General features: G+C 43.5%; 2 long non-coding RNA genes across 2 annotated transcripts in view; one reads left to right on the plus strand and one right to left on the minus strand.

Annotated features, from left to right (window-relative positions):
- Positions 1-16,582, minus strand: part of LOC129628707 (uncharacterized) — a 104,917-nt gene extending 88,335 nt beyond the window's left edge. The window contains exon 1 of the long non-coding RNA XR_008702873.1: positions 16,446-16,582. This is a non-coding gene — a long non-coding RNA (uncharacterized LOC129628707). The remainder of the gene's footprint in view (positions 1-16,445) is intronic.
- Positions 16,583-16,718: 136 nt separating this feature from the next.
- LOC129628708 (uncharacterized) lies at positions 16,719-17,864 on the plus strand. The gene is made up of 2 exons (XR_008702874.1): positions 16,719-16,845; positions 16,943-17,864. It is a non-coding gene; the product is annotated as an uncharacterized LOC129628708 (long non-coding RNA).
- The last annotated feature ends 3,634 nt before the right edge of the window (positions 17,865-21,498 follow it).

The raw sequence follows: 21,498 nt of genomic DNA on the forward strand, positions 1-21,498 counted from the left end.
GGTAAAGAATCTGCCTGCCAATGCAGGAAACGCAGGTTTGATCCCTGGGTTAGAAAGATCCCCTGGAGGAGGAAATGGCAACCTGCTCCAGTATTCTTGCCTGGATAACCCCATGGACAGAGGAGCTTGGTGGGCTACAGTCCCTGGTGTGGCAAGGAGTCAGACATGACTGAGTGACTAAGCACACGCACACACACACACACAGGGCTAGCTAAAGCTTGAGGTTGGAGAGGAGGAAATAGAAAAGATGGTGTTCTCCATGTTCTCCCTTCCTGAACTCTGTAAGAACAGCGCATTCTAGTCCTATGTGCTTTGTACCACCCCATCCTGCTAAGGGCTTCCCAGGTGGCGCTAGTGGTAAAGAGACCACCTGCCAATGCAGGAGACATAAGAGATGTGGGTTTGATCCCTGTGTCAGGAAGATCCCCTGGAGGAGGAAATGCAACCCACTCCAGTATTCTTGTCTGGAGAATCCCATGGACAGAGGAGACTGGCAGGCTACAGTCCATAGGGTCTCAAAGAGTCAGACATGGCTGAAGCGACAACACGCACAACACATCCTGCTAAAATCATGGAACCTCAGCCTTAGGAGAGACTTAGTAGATCTTATGTTCATTCAACATTTATTGAACTCCTCACCTACTATGGTCAGGTATAGTACATACCATGCCATCTGCCCATCCCACATTCAATATTTTAATCCCCTCTATAGCATCCCATTCCAACTTGGCCATCCATGAAGTCATTCGAATGACTTCATGGATGAGGAATGAGTTAGTTCCTATTGATCATCCTAACCCATCTTTGTTAAAAATAACCCCCTTTATTCAAACCAAAATCTGTACCTCTTCAGCTTTTATTTATACCTTGGCCTTTGCTCCCCTGACCCATTCTCTAGTCTTCCACTCTCCCACCCCCAACACTGCCACAGTGGCATCCTTCAGGTATCTGAACTATGTCCAGGTTTCTTCCAACCCAGCAGGAGGACCAAAATCTAATTATAATCTGAGGAACCAGGTGGACTGTAGCAGTGCTAAGTCTTTTGGATGTCAATTTAGTCTTTCATAACTCTTCTCCCTCACATTTGATTCTTTTTTACTTAATCTCCAGGTCTAGTGCAAAGTAGCAGTCACAAAATTCCTTCATAAGAGCAGGTTACAAAATTTCTGTTCTTGTCTATAGTAGACTGGCTTGTATCAGACAAATTTTCCTGCTAATAAAAACTTTAAAAATCAAAAACAAAAAACAACTCTTTAAAAATCAACAGGGAGCTGCCAAGGCAGCCAGGACTTATGAGCCAAAATTCAAAAAAGAAGGGAAATGAACTGAGAAGTTACCCTACACTCATGGTTGCCCTCCTCTGATTCATATGCAGTAGCTCAGAGGCTGAAAGGACAAGCTGAGACTAACAAGACAAGCATAAGGTAGTAGCTAATACACAGTGAAGCCAAGCAGTACCTAGTCAGCCTCATGAGGCTGAGGAGACATAAATGGAGTTTAGAGCTACCAACCAAAGCATCCAGGATATAAAGGTTAAGATCTTGGAGACAAGAGAAGGTCAAAGAAATGAGCCCCATATTTAATGGCACTTCCCCTTAAGACATTTGTCATCCATAAGCAATAGCCCAGGGAATGAAAATCCTAAGCAAAAGTGGCTGCGAGGCTAGAAAACTAAAATGAGCTGTTAGCTCTGGGTCCTTGCGGCTGAGATGCCAGAATGGGGCTGAGGTTGGCTGTGTTAAATGCCCTTCCTAACAGATCTTCATCCCGGTGTAAAACCAAGAAGTAAAAATAGTCGTGTCAAAAAAGGGTTATGGCCACATGCAGTCTAAATGCTGAACTAACTGCAACCAGTGTGTGCCCAAGGCTGTTGAGAAGTTCATCATTCAAAACACAGTATAAGCCACAGTCAGCAGAGACATCTCCAGAATGTCTTTAGCATACATGTGCTTCCCAAGCTCTATGTGAAACTACATTACCAGTAAGGCAGTCAGGGACCATTCTCACAAAGCCCAGAGAATCCAAAAACTCTCACCTAATTTAGATCTAATGGTGCTGCCCCGTGATCTCTGCCAAAGTCCATGTAAGGAGTTGGGTTCTAAAGACTGAAGGAAAACTATCCTCTGGAAAAAAAAAAAATTAAATGGAAGTTATACTTAAAAAAAAAGAGATTTTAATAATCCCATAGTCTTAGGAAGATAAAAATGAAAGGTCCCAACCAAGAAGAAGACCTGGTGTACATTCCAGGAATTCATCTGGGATCCCTGAAGTGCTAAAGTGAAAGAGTAACTGTGAGGCATGAATGTACCAACGTTCAGAGAGACTGGAACCCAGCTTCAAACACAGGTGATCTTCCACTACTTTAATTGGTGAAGCAAATCTTAACTGGAAGAAGACATCACCTAGAGACAGTGATTTTCATAACAATGCCTCAGTTCAGTTCAGTTCAGTCACTCAGTCCTGTCTGACTCTGCAACCCCATGAATTGCAGCACACGAGGCCTCCCTGTCCATCATCAATTCCCAGAGTTCACTCAAACTCACGTCCATCGAGTCGGTGATGCCATCCAGCCATCTCATCCTCTGTCGTCCCCTTCTCCTCCTGCCCTCAATCTTTCCCAGCATCAGGGTCTTCTCAAATGAGTCAGCTTTCCACATCAGGTAGCCAAAGTATTGGATTTTCAGCTTCAACATCAGTCCCATCAATAAACACCCAGGACTGATCTCCTTTAGGATGGACTGGTTGGATCTCCTTGCAGTCCAAGGGACTCTCAAGAGTCTTCTCCAACACCACAGTTCAAAAGCATCAGTTCTTTGGCGCTCAGCTTTCTTCACAGTCCAACTCTCACATCCATACATGACCACTGAAAAAACCATAGCCTTGACTATGTCCACCTGGTTCCTCAGATGGACCTTTGTTAGCAAAGTAATGTCTCTGCTTTTCAATATGCTACCTAGGTTGGTCATAACTTTTCTTCCAAGAAGTAGACATTCAATAAAAAGTGACTAGGCATTCTAAGACACAGAATGAAATAACTAAGAACCAAAATAAAGATCAGATCATAGAAACAGCTTCATAGCTGAACCAAATATTAGTGTTTTCAGACATAGATTTTAATATAACTATGATGAATATCTTCAAGAAAATAGATCAAAATGGGGAACTGTAGCAATAAAGAAAAGAAAAAAACCCACTCTGGAATATTTAAAATAAGAACCAAAATTCAAGAACCAAAAATATGTAACACATAAAATCAATTATTTGGGTTTAATAAGAAATTAGACACTGCTGAAAGAAAGAGTGGGTTGGAATGGTAGGTTGAAAGACAATAACCAGACTGACAAAAAGAGAAAATATTATTTAAAGATGGAAATGTAGAAAAGAGTATAAGACATATGGGACACGGTAAAAAGATCTAACATATGTGAAACTGAAGTACCAGGAAAAAAGGAGAAGAATTTAGCATAAACAATATTTGAAAAATAGTGGCTGTGAATTTTCTAAAATTCACATTCTTTTAAACTAAAGAAAGACATTAAGCCACAGATTTTCAGAGAACCTCAAGTAGGATAACTGTGCAGGCATATCATGGCAAAGGTATTGAAAACCCAACCCAGAGAAACATTTAAGGCAAACAGAGGGTGAAAACAACTCACGTTACTTTCAAATAAGTAAAAATAAAACAAAAATAACTTCTTAATAGAAATTATAAAAGTAGTAAAAGTAATTATTTCAATTTATTGTAATAAGCCAAAGATGCACATTATAATATCAGGAGTAGTCAATAAAAAATAGAAAAAGACTATAGCTCACACCGGAGATTCAGGTTCAATCCCTGGGTCGGGAAGATCCCCTGGAGAAGGAAATGGTAACCCACTCCAGCATTCTTGCCTGAAAAATCCCATGGACAGAGGAGCCTGGAGAGCTACAGTCCAGGGGGTTGCAAAGAGTTGGACACGACTTAGAGACTGAGTACACTTGCATACAACTAACACAATAACAGAAATAATAAAGCATATTTAATTAAATCAAAAAAGAAAATAAAGGAAAACAAAATCATTATAAGAAAATACACACTATAATGTGTTTAAGCCCAAAAAGACCAGTAATTGCACAAAAGGATAAATACTAAATTCTTCTATTGAAAACAAAACTTGTCACAAGTTTTTAATTTGTCAGATGTTTTTAATACCTATTATTTATTTATATTATTCTAATAACAAGCAAATATAAGGTGTCTGGATTGAGGCAGACTATTATTACTTAGAGTAATAACTTCATTGGTAATCCATGCCCAATTCTCCCCCTTAAGGGTGGTATAACGAGAACCAGATGGTTAGAACTGTACATGCAATGCGTGTTCTGGCACAGAGCAGAGGAATTCAAAAATCATGAACCTGGGAGTTTATATAGGAACAGTCATACAGTTCCTCCCCGCTCTTCATCCTGAGAGTGGGAGAGGAATCTTATCTTTCTAAATCAAACTATTTTCTCACGGAAGAGAAATGACAAAGTCTCTACTCTGGAATGCAAGTATTTGGCTCTGGGGTTGATACATTTACTTACCCTTTGAATGGGAGCAGATGGCTCCATTATAACGCATAAAAGCAGCTCCAGGTTTATCACCCTTAGAATGTGAGGAGCAAATGTGACTGGAGGAAAGAGACATCTTTCTTTGCTCAGAAAGACTTAGAAAACTTTAACCATGAAGAAACATAAAAATATTCATATCGCTTTCCAACAAGTATGATGAACAAAAACAACTATATGCTGCTTATAAGCAATGCATCTTAAATACAAGACCAAAGAAAGGGTAAAAGAATAGAAAAAGATACACTATGCTAACACTAACCAAATCTGGAGCAAGAAGAAATAAAGAATTTCTGATGTTTTTCTCAGTAACTGATAGAATGAGCACATAAAAATATAAAGGATATAGAAGATTTGAAATATACACTTAATAAACCTAATTAAAATCATGTTACACTAATAAAAAATACACAAAAACAATACACTCAACATCTCTTTAGAGTAACAGATATACCTTCACATCTGAAATAACCAAAAACTTAAACAAAATTTATAAAACAATGGTTCACAAGACTTAGGGCATCAGGTGACAAAGAAGAGTGATCCCTGAGAAATGGGAAATACAGGAAGTGAATGAGCCTTCTTGTTCCAGCTTACCGCCTGCAGAGAGGAAACCCAAATGGAACCCAGTGCTCTCCCTGAGTTAAGAAACTCAGTCCAAAATTCTAGGGAGTCCTAGGTTACCAAAATCCACTCATACCACAGTTCAATAATTCCATTATTTTTCAGTCTTTATTTCTATGTTTATTTTGAATATTTTCTACTTCGTCTTCAAGTGTACTAATTTTTTCTTGTACAATATCTAAACTACCATGATCCCGAACAGTATCTTTTTCATCTAAAACAATGCATTTTTTCCATCTTTAGAAATTCAAATTGGGTCTTTTTCTTTCGTGTTTCCATTAATACTTATGCATAGTATAGCTAAATCTTTCCTCCAGCTTTTTGACCCTATATAATACAGTTATAATAACTGTTTTCATGCCCTTATCTATTAATCCTACCATTTGGATCAGCTTTGACGGAATAAAAATTCTCATTATAGGTATAATTTTACATATCTGATGATTTTTTATTGGATGGGAGCACTGGTGGTAAAGACTCCGCCTACTAATGCAGAAGATGCAAGAGACGAGTTTTGATCCCTGGGTTGGGAAGATCCCCTGGAGTAGGAAATAGCAGCCCCCTTCATTTTTCTTGCCTGGAAAGTTCCCTGGACAGAGGAACCCCACAGGCTACAGTCCATGAGGCCACAAAGAGTCAGAAACAGACTGAGCAACTAAGCACAGCACAGCACAGGTACTAAATATATTTGTATTCCTATAAATGTTCCTTAACTTTGTTCTGGGGTACAGTCAAGTTATTTGGAGGTAGATTGACCTTTTTGAAATTTGGCTTTAGCCTTTATTATGTGGGACCAGAGAAACATTTAACCTAGGGTTAGTTTTTATCACTCCTGAGCCACAACCCTTCTAGTTTCTGTCCCTCAGGCTCCATGAATTATGGTTTCTTTTCTGGATAGTAGGAACAGACAATATTCTTAGTTCAATGAATGCAAGAGAAGATTGTTCCATTGAATTCTTTCAGGTGTTTCTTTCCCTGGACTCAGGTAGTTTCCTCAAATGAATTTTCTCTCTCCCTCTCTCTCTCTCTCTTCCCTCCTTCCTCTCCTAAAGTTATATCACAATAAGTTTAAACTATATACTTTAAGCCTTTCAGTTCAGTTCAGTCCAGTCGCTCAGCTGTGTCCAACTCTTTCGACCCCATGAACCACAGCACACCAGGCCTCCCTGTCCATCACCAACTCCTGGAGTCCACCCAAACCCATGTCCATCCAGTCCATGATGCCATCCAACCATCTTGTCCTCTGTTGTCCCCTTTTGCTCCTGCCCTCAATCTTTCCCAGCATCAGGGTCTTTTCAAATGAGTCAGTTCTTCGTACCAGGTGGCCAAAGTATTGGTGTTTCAGCTTCAACATCAGTCCTTCCAATGAACACCCAGGACTGATCTCCTTTAGGATGGACTGGTCGGATCTCCTTGCAGTTCAAGGGACTCTCAAGAGTCTTCTCCAACACCACAGTTCAAATGCATCAATTCTTCGGTGCTCAGCTTTCTTCACAGTCCAACTCTCACATCCATACATGATGACTGGAAAAACCATAGCCTTGACTGGATGGACCTTTGTTGGCAAAGTTAGGTCTCTGCTTTTGAATATGCTATCTAGGTTGGTCATAACTTTCCTTCCAAGGAGTAAGTGTCTTTTAATCTCATGGCTGCAATCATAATACCACTAAAATGATAAAGAGTTACAGTTAAACCCAAGTGATACAATGGAATCATAACAAGTACTCAGTATAAATAATAGCAGACATCTTAGGCAAATCTAATACTATAATATACAAAAAGATAATATATCATGACCAGGAATGCAAAATTGACCTAACATTTTAAAACCAATGTTATTAATTGAATAAACTGACCAAAAAAGACAAAGCATATGTAGAAAAGCACTTGGCAAAATTCAATGTCATTCCTTATAAAAACTCTCAGAAAACTACAAATTAAAGAGAACTTTCTCAACTTGATAAAGATTATCTACCAAAACCTACAGAAAATATCACACTTAAAGAGAACTTCAAGTACAGATGGTTTTTCCAGTGAATTTTAACATATATATAAGAAATAAATCTACACAAATTTTTCCAGAGAATAGAATAACTTTACATTTCACAACTTATATTATGAGACCAGTATAATCTTGATACCAAAACCTGATAATAACATTACAACAAGAAAAATTTCAGATCAATCTATCTCATGAATGTAAATGCAAAATTCTAAACAAATTATCAACAATGGAATCCAATGATATATAAAAAGAATAATATATCACAATCAACTTGGGCTTATTCCAGGAAAGCAAAGTTTGTTGACTATTTGAAAAGTAGTCAACGCAACTGATTATAATTCCCCAGTTAACAGAATAAAGGAGAAAAAAAATTACATGATCTCATCAATAAATGTAGTAAAGTCATTTAATAAAATTCAACACTCATTCATTTTTAAAATGAGAAAAAGAAAGCTTAACAAATTAGCCACAGAAAAAAACTTCCTTAATTTTATAAAGGATAATTAGTTTTTAAAAATTGCAACAAACACCATTCTTATTAATATTGAAAGATTTACTCCTGATATGAGGAATGAGGCAATGATGTCCACTGTCACCCTCCTATACAACATTATATCTTAGGTCTTACCCAGAGCAATGAGGAAAAGGAAAAAAGTATATAATGTTCTAAAATCAACAGTCACTTCGCAAAGGATGTGAATATGTATTTGAAAACCCAAGAATTTTCATATAAACTTATAGTTAAAAAATTAATTCAGCCAAGTCAAGCAAGGTTACAGTTCAACATGTCAAAATTAATTTTATTTCTATATACAACCAAAATATTAAGAACTATTTTTTAAAGAAAGCATTTTCAAATAATATTTGGATATAGCATCGAACACATAAAATATCTAGAAATAAACCCCACAAAAAAATGCAAAGCCTCAAGGAAAAAAACCTACAAATTTTATTAAGATGAATTAAAGAAGACTCAAAAGAGTGAGGAGATATAACGTATTTATGGATTGGAAGAATCAATATTGTATGCAAAATACTGTAAAAAAAAATCAATCCTCTTCAAAATGATATAAAATTCAATAACATCCTAATCAAAATCTCAGCATGTCTTTTATTTTGTAGAGATTGATAAGTTGAATCAAAAACTTATATGAAAATGTAGAGCATAAAAATAGAAAAGACTTGAAGAAGAGTAACAAATTTGGAGAATATAAACTACACATATTAAGTATATTATTAAGCACCAAATAAGACACTGTTGAGTTGGCACAAGGTGAGCAAATGTGCAATAGAACAAAGTAGAGAATACAGAGTCTCATGCATGCTTCATTTCTAGCAAAGATGGTATGACAGAATGGTGGGAAATGAACAGTCTTTTCAATAAGTGGAGCTCAACTAATTGGATATTTATATGGGTGGGGGGGAATGTTGATCCCTACCTCACACTATACACAAAAATTACTTCCAGACTTATTGTAAACAAAAAAGTGAAACAATAAAGCTTCTAGAATATAAGAGAATATATTAATGACCTAGAACTAGGTAAATATTTCTTAAATTGGGCACAAAATATACTAACCATAAAGGACAATATTGATAATGGGACCAAGTTTAAATGTAAAGCTTCTATGTATCAAATGATATCTTAAAAGATTGAGAAGGCAACTCACATAGAGAAAGAAGATATTTTTTGATATATATTTGAAACAAAAAACTCATATCCAGAACATGTAAATAACCTGCATGCTTGGTCGCGCAGTTGTGTCTGACTCTTTGCAACCCCATGAACTGTAGCCTACCAGGCTCCTCTATTCATGGGATTTTCCAGGCAAGAATACTGGAGTGGGTTGTCATTTCCTAATCCAGGGGTTTCTTCCCAACCCAGGGATCAAACCCATGTCTCTTGTATCTCCTGCCTTAGCAGGCAGATTCTTTACCACTGTGCCACCTGGGAAGCCCATATGTAAATAACTCCTACAATCAATTAAACACACACACATACACACACAGAAAATCCGGTAGACAAATAGGAAAAAAATGAACAGGTATTTCACACCCACAAAAAGGGGATATCTGTGTGTCCAAGAGGGCACCTCAAAAGGCATTCAATTTCATTAGTCATTGCTGCTGCTGCTGCTGCTGCTAAGTCGCTTTAGTCGTGTCCGACTCTGTGCGACCCCATGGACTGCAGCCTACCAGGCTTCTCCGTCCATGGGATTCTCCAGGCAAGAACACTAGAGTGGGTTGCCATTTCCTTCTCCAATGCATGAAAGTGAAAAGTGAAAGTGAAGTCGCTCAGTCATGTCCGACTCTTCATGACCCCATGGACTGCAGCCTACCAGGCTCCTCCGTCCATGGGATTTTCCAGGCAAGAGTACTGGAGTGGGGTGCCACTGCCTTCTCCCCATTAGTCATTAGGGAAACACAAATTAAAACCACAATAAGTTACTACTATACACTTTAAAATAGATAATTTTAAAGCATTGATAATAATTGTCAGCAAAGATAAAGAGCAAATGAAACTCTCACAGACTGATGGTGCAGGTATAAGCTGGTTTACCCACAAGTCTGCTCCTAAGTATATACCTAATAGCAATGTGTACATAAATGTATTAGAAGACGTTTCTAAAAACAACATACTGGGTTTGGGGATGTTGGGGGGAGTATCTATCAATAGCAAAATGTGTAAGTAAATTGTAATATATTCATACAGTGGAATACTATGCAACAAAGAAAATGGATGAACTAATACTACATACAACATGAATGTACCTTACAAATATGATGTGGAAGAAAATTAACACAAAAAAGCATATACTGTATGATTCTATTTGTAAAAAATTCAAAAGCAAGCCACTTCTCTCTAGTGATGAAAGTCAGAATAGTGTTTAATTGTGTTTGAGACATGGAGAGGTTTTGAGGCGCAGGTAATTTCTTGATCTGAACATTAGTTGTTTACATGCCAGTGAAAATTCATTGAACTATACTTATAATTTGTGCATCTCTCTGTACATATTTTCAGCTTCAAGTTTTTTAATACTTACCAAAAAAATAAGATTATAAACATCATCTGTAGCATGATTTTATATATGTAAACCTCTATTAAGAATATGCTAAATATACATAACTACATATGCCAAAATGCTAACAGTAATTATGTCTGGGTGTTGGTTTATAAGTAATTTTCATTTACTTCTTTATACCTTTTGATATTGTCTGAATATTTTTGACAAGAATATATTACTTTCATGAAAAATTAAAAATAATAAACTTTAAAGTTCTAATTTTAAAATGGAAAAAAATGGCATTGTGGCAATATTTAAAGGAGAAAAGAGTCCTAATCTCTTACAAATATATAATTGAAGCATTTACATATGAAATAATACAATGTCTAGGAGATTGCAGGGAGAAGTGGGAAGAAAAGATTTTTTTAATGACCATATATTGGTAATTGTTGAGGCTGAATTATTGTCCACAAAGGTTCATTATACTCTTTTTTCCCACCTATGTGGAAATAATATATTTGAATAATAAAAGGCTGAAAAACAAACATTCTTTCATAAACAGAGAATTTGTGTATGGCAGATATTACCCATAGCAAAAGCTATGCATAATCTGTATACAGGCAGAGAGGATGAATTATTAAAGATTTCCTCAAAAATCGGATGGAGTCTCAGCAGGAATCCAAAAGGAGTTTGACATGAAGACTGCTTTCATGCTACATGGCAGGTCCACCAGGTCCCACATGTTGGTCAAGAGTTCAGCACAAAGAACTACTGCTTCAAAGGAAGGGATGCCAATCTCCCACCAGCCTAGAGAGATCCAAACCCAAAAGGGCACATAGTGACTTAGAAGATGGAGCACCCAAAGCTGACCCTTACTCTAGGGTTTCCCTAAAAGGAGACAAGAAGGTGACTCCTTTCATGAGAATTCGGACCTAACAGAAACTTCAGAGAAGCTTCTTGCCCTTGCAGCTTAGGAGAAAGGTATTGGAGACAGCAATTGTGGGGGGAGGTGGGATAAAGGAGAGAGGAATCATAAATTGCCTTAGATGGAAAGGCAGTGGCTGCTGTGAATCCTGGCCAAAGCTCGAGGCGTCTGAGTGCTGTCTGCAGTGGTGGCACGGTAGATCCCTTATGGGACACTGTCTGGTGGGCTCTCACCCTGACTTTTGTCTGCTCTTCATCTAAGCCTGATTAGCCTTGATGTGAGTATGACCTGCGTCAATCTGTCTTTTTCACCAATCTGGCCTTGACACTCTAAGATGCTAGTCTTTTCTATAATCTCTTTTTTGTTAATGGATAAAACCACCACTAGCTGAATTTTCAGCAAATTTCAAGTACAGGTCAAAGACCTTAATTTCTTTTGGAGAAGGGTGCTTGGTAGGAGTCGTCAACACAGCAGCTGAGAAATCTTCTAAATGTTGTAGGCACTTCCATACTTCTTTATAAAAATCAGAAGAATTACACTGTTACTTAAACATGTATGTTTCACTTTGTTTTTTAATCTGAGTGCAACCTAGAACTTGAAGAGTGATTAAAGACAGTAAACTAAGGCATTCTCTAGAACAATGCTGTCCAATAGAAATATAATGCAAGCCACAAATGTGAACCACACATGTAATCTTAAATGTTCTTATAGATAATTTTTAAAGGTAAGAAAATAAACATGTAGATAATATACTTTATTAAATTTAATGTATTCAAAATATTATTTAACATGTAATAAACATTAAAAATATTAATGAGATATTTTACATTTTTGTGCTACATATTTGAAATCAAGTGTATATTTTACACTTAGGGCACCTTTCAGTTTGCATGTGTGCTCAGTCATGTCCAGCTCTTTGCAACACCCTGGACTCTAGCCCATGAGATTCCTCTGTCCATGGGATTTTTCCAGGCAAGAATACTGGAGCCAGTTGCCATTTCCTACTCCAGGGGATCTTCCAGACCCAGGGCTTGAACCTGCCTCTCCTGCGTTGGTTGACAGGTTCTTTACCACGGAGCCACCTGGGAAGCCCTCCCTTCTGTTTAAACTGGTCATATTTCAAGAGCTCAATAGTGACACACGGCCACTTCCTCTCTTATTAAACAAGCACAGTCCTAGAAGCCAAGCCCATAATGACTGCGGAAGACTATTACAGCTGAGGGGCTGGGTTTTCAATCATAAGCTGCCCTAACACCCCTAAAGCACCAGCCATGCCCAATTCCTGGAGAACCCATTGTTCTACTCAAGCCCTAGATAAGACTGGTTCTACAAGGAGCAATAACTGACAATAATTATGAAATTGGTAAAAAAAAAAAGAAATGTTATCATACTTGGCTATTCCAATAAACTTAAATAATTCATATATTTAAAGTATAATCAAAGTGTAAAGGTTTCCTAATATCTCTCAAAGGTCACTGGAAGCCCAGTGGTTCCAACCTCATGACCTTCTGATAGTCGCCACCAAAGCACTCAGAAAAAAGTACAATCACATTCTTTTTTACTGCAAAACATTCAGCACTAATCCTGGAAAATAAAAAGAGCTAAGTGAAATACTGAAAAGATACATTTGGGGAAAAAAATATAACGATGCGAATTAATTGCAGTTTTAAAGAAAGAGGGAAGGGGAAGGATGAGGCGATGAAGAGGCATGAACTTGGAGCCACACTGTTTGCTCTGAGATGTCTCCAGTCTCAACCCACTCCTCTGTAACATGGAACAATGATACCTACTTCTCAGCAGCTGTAAGGACTAAATGAGAGAAAACCCAGTGCCTAGCATGTGCCTTTCCCAGAGTAGATGGAAAAAAAATGTATTTTTTAATTTTTGTAATCAACAAATATTTGTTCAACAGCCAAATATACAGGAGATGCTGAAAAACCCAAGCCTGCAAAGAGGTAGTATTATGAACACAGAACAGTGAGTACCACTCAAAAATCTCATCTTTTCTAACAAACAAACAAAAAGGCTTGTACCCAGCTCTGCAGCCCAAGCCTTTGCATCTGTTACTTGTGTCCGGCTCATTTATAAAATCTCTAGGGCAACATACTGGCCTCAGGAGCATTGGCTTTTCCAATCTGTTCACCATTATTCTGACTTTTGACAGACATGACACTCAAGGAGAAGGTGGGAAAGTTTCTGGAGGGCCTACCAAGCAGATGTGGGCATGTATACCAATCACCCAAAGGTGTAGAATCCAAGGAAACTCTATTACAGAAGTGAAATGATGGCTATAGAGAGTCAGCTACCAAAAATCTTTGCGACTTTCCAGATCACCACTACTTCCCTCATCTCCCACTGCTACTGCTTCGGAGGGCCCGTCTCTTCCGAGGCTGCACAAGGCTGAGCAAGGGACACACTGCCATGATGAGCCAGTTATCTCCAGAGAGCTCTGGTTAAGCAGCCTATCGCCCACTGCACCAACAGAGTCTAAGTCTAGAGAAAGGGAGCATGTGGTCAGGCTACAGGTGTGTGAGCATTGATGCCATGAGGGCGCCACTGCTGCCTACCGATGGAGGGGCTGGTGGTGGAGGGGCTGGTGATGGAGGCGCTGGTGGTGGAGGGGGCTGGTGGTGGAGGGGCTGGTGATGGAAGGGCCTGGTGATGGAAGGGGCTGGTGGTGGAGGCGCTGGTGGTGGAGGGGGCTGGTGGTGGAGGGGCTGGTCATGGAAGGGGGGGCTAGTGATGGAAGGGGGCTGGTGATGGAGGCGCTGGTGGTGGAGGGGGCTGGTGGTGGAGGGGCTGGTGACGGAGGGGCTGGTGGTGGAGGGGGCTGGTGATGGAGGGGCCTGGTGATGGAAGGGGGCCAGTGATGGAAGGGGGCTGGTGACGGAGGGGCTGGTGGTGGAGGAGGCTGGTGATGGAGGGGCCTGGTGATGGAAGAGGGCTAGGGATGGAAGGGGGCTGGTGATGGAGGGGCTGGTGGTGGAAGGGGGCTGGTGATAGAGGCGCTGGTGGTGGAGGGGGCTGGTGGTGGAGGGGCTGGTGACGGAGGGGCTGGTGGTGGAGGGGGCTGGTGATGGAGGGGGCTGGTGATGGAGGGGCTGGTGATGGAAGGGCCTGGTGATGGAAGGGGGCTGGTGATGGAGGTGCTGGTGGTGGAGGGGGCTGGTGGTGGAGGGGGGCTGGTGATGGAGGGGCCTGGTGATGGAAGAGGGCTAGGGATGGAAGGGGGCTGGTGATGGAGGGGCTGGTGGTGGAAGGGGGCTGGTGATAGAGGCGCTGGTGGTGGAGGGGGCTGGTGGTGGAGGGGCTGGTGACGGAGGGGCTGGTGGTGGAGGGGGCTGGTGGTGGAGGGGCTGGTGATGGAAGGGCCTGGTGATGGAAGGGGGCTAGGGATGGAAGGGGGCTGGTGATGGAGGTGCTGGTGGTGGAGGGGGCTGGTGGTGGAGGGGCTGGTGACAGAAGGGCCTGGTGATGGAGGGGCTGGTGATGGAGGGGCTGGTGATGGAAGGGGGCTGGTGATGGAGGCACTGGTGGTAAAGGGGGCTGGAGATGGAGGCACTGGTTGTGGAGGGGGCTGGTGGTGGAGGCGCTGGTGGTGGAGGGGGCTGGTGGTGGAGGGGCTGGTAGTGGAGGGGCTGGTGATAGAAGGGCCTGGTGATGGAGGGGCCTGGTGATGGAGGGGCTGGTAGTGGAAGGGCTGGTGATGAGGGGCTGGTAATAAAGCTGTCTAGTAATGGTTGCCAGAGAAGGCAATGGCACCCCACTCCAGTACTCTTGCCTGGAAAATCCCATGGACGGAGGAGCCTGGTAGGCTGCAGTCCATGGGGTTGCTAAGAGTCGGACACAACTGAGTGACTTCACTTTTACTTTCCACTTTCATGCATTGGAGAAGGAAATGGCAACCCACTCCAGTGTTCTTGCCTGGAGAATCCCATGGACGGAGGAGCCTGGTAGGCTGCCATCTCTGGGGTCTCACAGAGTCGGACATGACTGAAGTGACTTAGCAGCAGCAGCAGCAGTAATGGTTGCTAATGTACACAACCTTTTGTTTTGTCCTTGTCCCAGCCCACTTGGCACAGCACTGAGAGCCTCTATTCACTCTATCTTCCCCTGTGTCCTAGGATCTGGAATCTCCCTGCACTGATCACCTGTGGTTATCTTCCTTCACATATCTGCAGAGAGCAGGCCCTGTCCCGAGCTTCTCCAGGCGTGTCCATCTCCTTCAAGCCATGAGTCAGCACCAGCCCCCAGGGTCCTGCCTCTCACACAAAATGGGTACCTGTGACCAGACCACTGATACCAGAGACATCATGTAAATGAGACCTAGGAGGGGACAGTCAAGGGAGCTGATGATAAAGTCCAGACTCAGGGGAGGTAGAACTATCTCTCATTGAGTCCTACCAGGTCTTACCACTGTGCCTGACACACAAAGCCTAATTTAGACTTCAGCCCAGCTCTGTGAGAGAAAAATCATTATCCCCATTTCACAGAAAATAAAATTAAGCAACTCCCAGAGTAGAAGTAATTTGTCTAAAGTTATCCCTCCAGGATGGCAGTGCCAATATTAGAAACTAGGTCTCTCTGACTTCACTAATTTTTTTCACTGCAAATAGTTTCTAAACTTTCTGTGAACATCTGCTTGTGTCCTAGACGCCAGCAAGTGCGTGTGCACATGCTCAGATGCTTAGTCACGTCCAACTCTTTGCAACACCATGGACTGTAGCCGGCCAGTCTTCCCTGGCCATGGGATTTTTCAGGTAAGAATACTGGAGCAGGTTGCCATTTCCTCCTCCAGGGGTTCTTCCCAACCCAGGGATTGAACCCCTGTCTCCTGCGCTGGCAGGCAGATTCTTTACCAATGAGCCACCTGGGAAGCCCCCAGCAATTGGGAGCACCTGAGTAATTCAATAGGCTGTGAATTGCAAGGGCAGTTCTGGTGGAATTCTCCTCTTTGTCGTGGGAAAAGTCACTCAGCCAAAACCCTCAACCATGGTGATTCGGTGCCCAGTTCCCTGCCTTACTCACAAGGAACATTCCTCTCCTTGAGACCTTGCCCCACTACTGTCAGGGAGCCTTCGGGAATCCACTGGGCCCAAGAGTGCCCTGCAGGAGCCCCAGCCCAGCCCAGAAGCTAAACCATCCGTGACCCAAATCTTCTCAAAACTGAGAATTTTCTCATTGGAAGGAGCCTCCAAAGTCGTTACATCCAACTCCTCAGTTGAAGCTAAGGTCTTCCGGACAGGGACCCCGTGCCTCTCATGCCCCTCCTTCCCCTTGTAGAGACTCTCCCTACCTCTCTGCCTGATGGCCGACGTCCTCCAGTGACCGGAACTCCCCTCCTCCCTAGGATACTAGCATCCCCCTTGGTCGGCGCCAGCCGGAGAAACCTCTTGTGTTGGGCCCCAGGCCGTCTTCCTGAGGCTTCTACGCATGTTCTATTTCTACCCTTAAGGATGTGGAGAACAGGGTATGTGCCCTCTCACTCACAATAGCCTTGGGGAGATAGTCCTCATGCTTCTTTGAGTCCTTGAGCCTACACACAAGACCTCCTTGTTTCCTTCCACCATTTCTCGCGAGACACTCATTTCTCGCGAAGCACTCATTTCTCGCTAGAAACGAGACTCCTTTCTCGCGAAGCTTTTACTTTCACACCGTCTCCAACATCCTCCGCTGAATACACTGCCACTGAACAGGTCTCTGATAGTGAAGATACTGTTAAAAGGGGTCGTTATTTGCTGCAGTCCTCTCATCTCCTCTCTCTGTCTCTCTCCCTGTTTCTCTTTCTCCCAGGTTCATAATGAAAAAAAAAAAAAAAAAAAGACCAGGTCCTGCAGCCTCATCCTCAGCAGCCCCGTGGGGCTCCAGCAGCCAATTTCCTAGCATCTGCATCCTGGGCACACCTGGGGCTTCTCATTCCAGCCCCACCACTACTTCACAGAGACTTCTGCTACCAGCCAGCGGCAGAGGAGATGGGCCCATACAAGCAGAAACTTTCATTCACCAGGACTTGGCAGGAACTCAGAGAACCTTCACAACTCCTTGACTGGCTGTAAGACAAACTGCCTCTTCGATCCAACTGAATAATCCAGTATCCAAATAGCAGGGGACAATCCAGGGCAAACAAGGGCTTCCATACCAATGCCCCTAGAGCAGGGAGGGGCACACGATTTTCAAAGACATTCCTGAAGCTCCCTGCCACAGAACACCTCCTCTTTCTTGGGACACCATGAATGAGGGAATTGTTAAGTGAAGCAGCAGAGACTTGGCCTGGATGTTGAGAAGACACCCTGAGTTACAATCTGGGATGCTGAGACACATGACAAAGTTATCTGAGGATCCCCAGGGAGGCTGTTCTTTGCTCAGAGTTGAGGGGGCAGCGTGGCATTCCATTCCCCATGCAATTTGGGAAGGTCTTTCAGACACAGAGCGGGTATCATGAAATACAGCCTAAACCCACACATATGTATCATTCCTGCTCCCCACAGTTAAATAATTAGCCTGCATAACCGCTTGAGTGGAGGGAGAGGTACCAGAAGGAGCCAGCCTCATCCCTCCTGTAACCTGGCTGTGATATCACCCCAGTTCTGGCTAACTTTGCCAAGAAGCATGCAGGGGACACCAGGGAACTCTTAATCGGCCGAATAAGCCCTGGAACCACTGCCTGCCCTATTTGTTTTATATGCTACCTAAGACCTGCCCCTGTCCCCAAGAACTTACAGTCAGTTAGGGGACACCTCATACCTGGCAATAGAATGTTCAGTCACACTCCAGGCAGCAGAGAGCAAGGCATAGACGGTCCAGGGAGTTAATCACATAGTAAAGGCCAGAGGAGTGATCCTGCAGAGAAAGTGGGATCTTCAAGGAGGACACACGTGGGAGGTCTAATCAATCACTGGGCCAATATATTTGCTCCAGTAATTCCAATTATGTTGGCCCAGATCAGGCTATAATGGCAAACACTGCCCCGGATGGGGCACTCAGGTCCCAAGCACCGCCTCCCTCACAGCCCAACCAGCTCATCCCAGCTCCCAACTCTGGGCTCAGTGGCCCAAAAAACACTGTGCAGTGAGGGCCAGCCCTCTTCTGCAGCTGTCTCCCTCTCTCTCTCTCTCTCTCAGTCCCAGGTTTCTCTTTTACTGTATAGTTCCAAGCACTATCTATTCATACCCCAGCAAAAAGCATCAGGAAAGGCTCTGATAAGTCATCCACACCAGCGGTTTGCCTTTTAAAGAACAAACACGTGAAACGTTGAAATGAAAAATTCTTGGGCATCAGAACATGGGTAGAGGATATAGTTCTGGTTCAGAAAGCAGGAGGAGGAGCTTCTAAGGTTCCACATTTCCCCTGTAGGAGACAGCTTCCTCTGATTCCCAGGAGGCTCTTGCTGCCTCCAAGAGCTGGGAATCTCACTGAATAACAGCAATAGAAGAGAGCAGTGTCCCTCCAAACCCCCTTCCCAGGGTGGTCTGTGGGCAGTGCCCGCACTCAGCCATAGGTACCCCTCAGCAGACCCCATCGCTGCCACAGCACGGTTCACTGTGTAACCTGGGAAGAGACCTTCTCAGACCTTCTCAGGTCTGAGAAGGTCTCTTCCCCTCCCTCTCCTTGTTTTCTCACCTGTCAGACACGGGGCTTGAACTGGATGGCTCCTAAACCCACTTGCTCACAGACATTCTGGTCACCTGGGTCTCTGGGCTGTAGCTGTAGGAAAGATCATATTCATCTTCCCCCTCACCCTCTCTCTCTGGTGACCCACCTTCATCAAGGAAAAAAGATGCAGAAGGTAGATGCTTAAAGAACTCTCTTTTCTTCCTATCCCCTTCCTTGCAGGCATGCAGGAGATGGCTGGAGGGACAAGAAACTGAGTGGTAGGAAGAAAGCCTGAAAAGTCACTTAGATATTCTTTTCCTGGGCTAAGATAAAGGGGAAGGGAAAAGAAGTACCAGAAATTGAACCCGATGCCCTAACCCAGTTAGGTCCTAGTTTGAACAAGCGTGCAGTCCTGAGTCTACCCTGGGGCAAAACACGTGGACAAGAGGAGGCCAGGATCACACTCTCCTTCTCCAGACTAGGCTGCACCAAAATAGTTTCCACTGAAAATTTGAGATGGCTTGGCAGGAGGGTTGGCAAAGGGGTTAAAGCTGCAGACAGGCCGCTAGACTTGCAGACCCATAGGGCCCCTTCTGGTTCTGGCATTCTGCGAGAAGTTATACCTGGCCTGGGCCATTAGAGGTCCCTGAAATGTCTGTGATGTCCACCTTGCCTATCCCTGCTCAGAGCCCCCTGCCAGCAGAGGACCCAGTTTCCAAGGCTGGATGCCCATGCAGGTCACTGTCAGCATCACTGCCCACCCCTCTGTGCATACCCCTCCAGATCCCTATTTATAAACATGGCAGAGGCAGGCAAGCTGAGGAAACAGCCGTTTCTATGCTAACTACCCACATGTGACCTGAGGGTTAGATTGCTGCTGCTGCTGCTGCTAAGCCGCTTCAGTTGTGTCCGACTCTGTGCGACCCCATAGACGGCAGCCCACCAGGCTCCCTCATCCCTGGGATTCTCCAGGCAAGAACACTGTGGGTTGCCATTTCCTTCTCCAATGCATTAAAGTGAAAAGTGAAAGTGAAGTCACTCAGTTGTGTCCGATTCTTGCAACCCCATGGACTGCAGCCTACCAGGCTCCGTCATCCATGGGATTTTCCAGGCAAGAGTACTGGAGAGGGTTGCCATTGCCTTCTCCAGAGGGTTAGATTATGAAACCATAAAACTGCTCAGAAAGCAGGGGAGCTGGAGTCCCTGAGCCCTTAAGGCAGAGAAGAGCCCAGCCTCCTGGTCTAACCTGGATTTGAGCCTTGGCCTTGGACACTGAAGGCCCACATGGCTATAGAAAGGGCTGCTGGCCCTGAAAACCAGCCACCAGTGTGACTCCACTTAGAACACTGCTGTGCCCAAGCATGGGGCCAGGACGTGACCCCCTTAGCACAGTCAGGACTGCACTCAACCAGCCTGCCCTCGCCCCCTTCTTTCCAACCCAACCCTGTGGCAGGGATGCCCAGTCGAAGAAACATGATCAGGACTCAGGAGATTGAGCTCTGGCAGATGTGGACCTGATCGCCTAGCTCATCCCCCTCTCTGAGCCTCAGTTTTCCCCCAACAGCCTATACAACCCCAAAGGCTCTTCCAACACATTGCCCTTCTAAGAGGAGATCTGGTAGACTCATTCACAGGGAATAGTGTGAAAGTCGCTCAGTCATGTCTGACTCTTTGCAACCCCCTGGACTGTATAGTCCTGGAATTCTCCTGGCTAGAATACTGGAGTGGGTAGCCTTTCTCTTCTCCACGGGATCTTCCCAATCCAGGGATCAAACCCAGGTCTCCTGCATTGCAGGCGGATTCTTTACCAACTGAGCCACAAGGGAAGCCCAAGAATACTGCAGTGGGTAGCCTATCCCTTCTCCAGCGGATCTTCCTGACTGAGGATTCTTTACCAGCTGAGCTATCAAGGAAGCCCCATTCACAGTGATGTGTGTGTAAGTGATAATGTATAACAATTTCCTCTTCTTACTTAGAAGAAGAATCTCTCTCAGAAGAATGAAGAGACAGAAATAGAATTTCAGAGAGAAAAATAAGCCAGTCAGGGTACCCTCTAGAGACAGAAAAAAGGTAAAGATGTCCTGTGACAGGAAGAAAAGGTTTGGCCTCATTATTTGGCTGCATGCATGCTAAGTCGCTTCAGCCAAGTCTGATTCTTTGCAACCCTATGAACTGTAGCCCACCAAGCTCCTCTGTCCATGGGATTCTCCAGGCAAGAATACTGGAGTGGCTTACCATGCCCTCCTCCAGGGGATCTTCCAGACCCAGGGGTCAAACTTGCATCTCTTTTGTCTCCTGCATTGGCAGGTGGGTTCTTTACCACTAGAGCCACTGGGAAGCCCTGAGTCCCTCACAAAAATAGGCAGGAAAAGGAGGTGATCATTAACCCAACCCTTTTGTAGGCAACTCCAGGACTGGACAAAGCAAATACCACCAGATGCCTTCCTGCCACTCACCCAAAAACTGTTCTCTGACTATTTGGGCAAAAGAGCTGGCTGCTTCTGGCCAATGCCACAGCCTTTCGCAGGGGAGTGGAGAAGGAGTACCTGAATATCCATTTTGTATACAAAGGATACTAGATTATCAGAGCATCCAGTCCCAATCACTTCATGGCAAATAGATGAGGAAACAGAGACAGATTTTATTTTCTTGGGCTCCAAAATCACTGCAGATGGTGAATGCAGCCATGAAATTAAAAGATGCTTGCTCCTTGGAAGAAAACCTATGACAAATCTAAACAGCGTCTGAAAAAACAG

This window comes from Bubalus kerabau, chromosome 15 (assembly GCF_029407905.1).
Source record: "Bubalus kerabau isolate K-KA32 ecotype Philippines breed swamp buffalo chromosome 15, PCC_UOA_SB_1v2, whole genome shotgun sequence".
In the NCBI taxonomy this organism is placed as follows: Eukaryota; Metazoa; Chordata; class Mammalia; order Artiodactyla; family Bovidae; genus Bubalus; species Bubalus kerabau.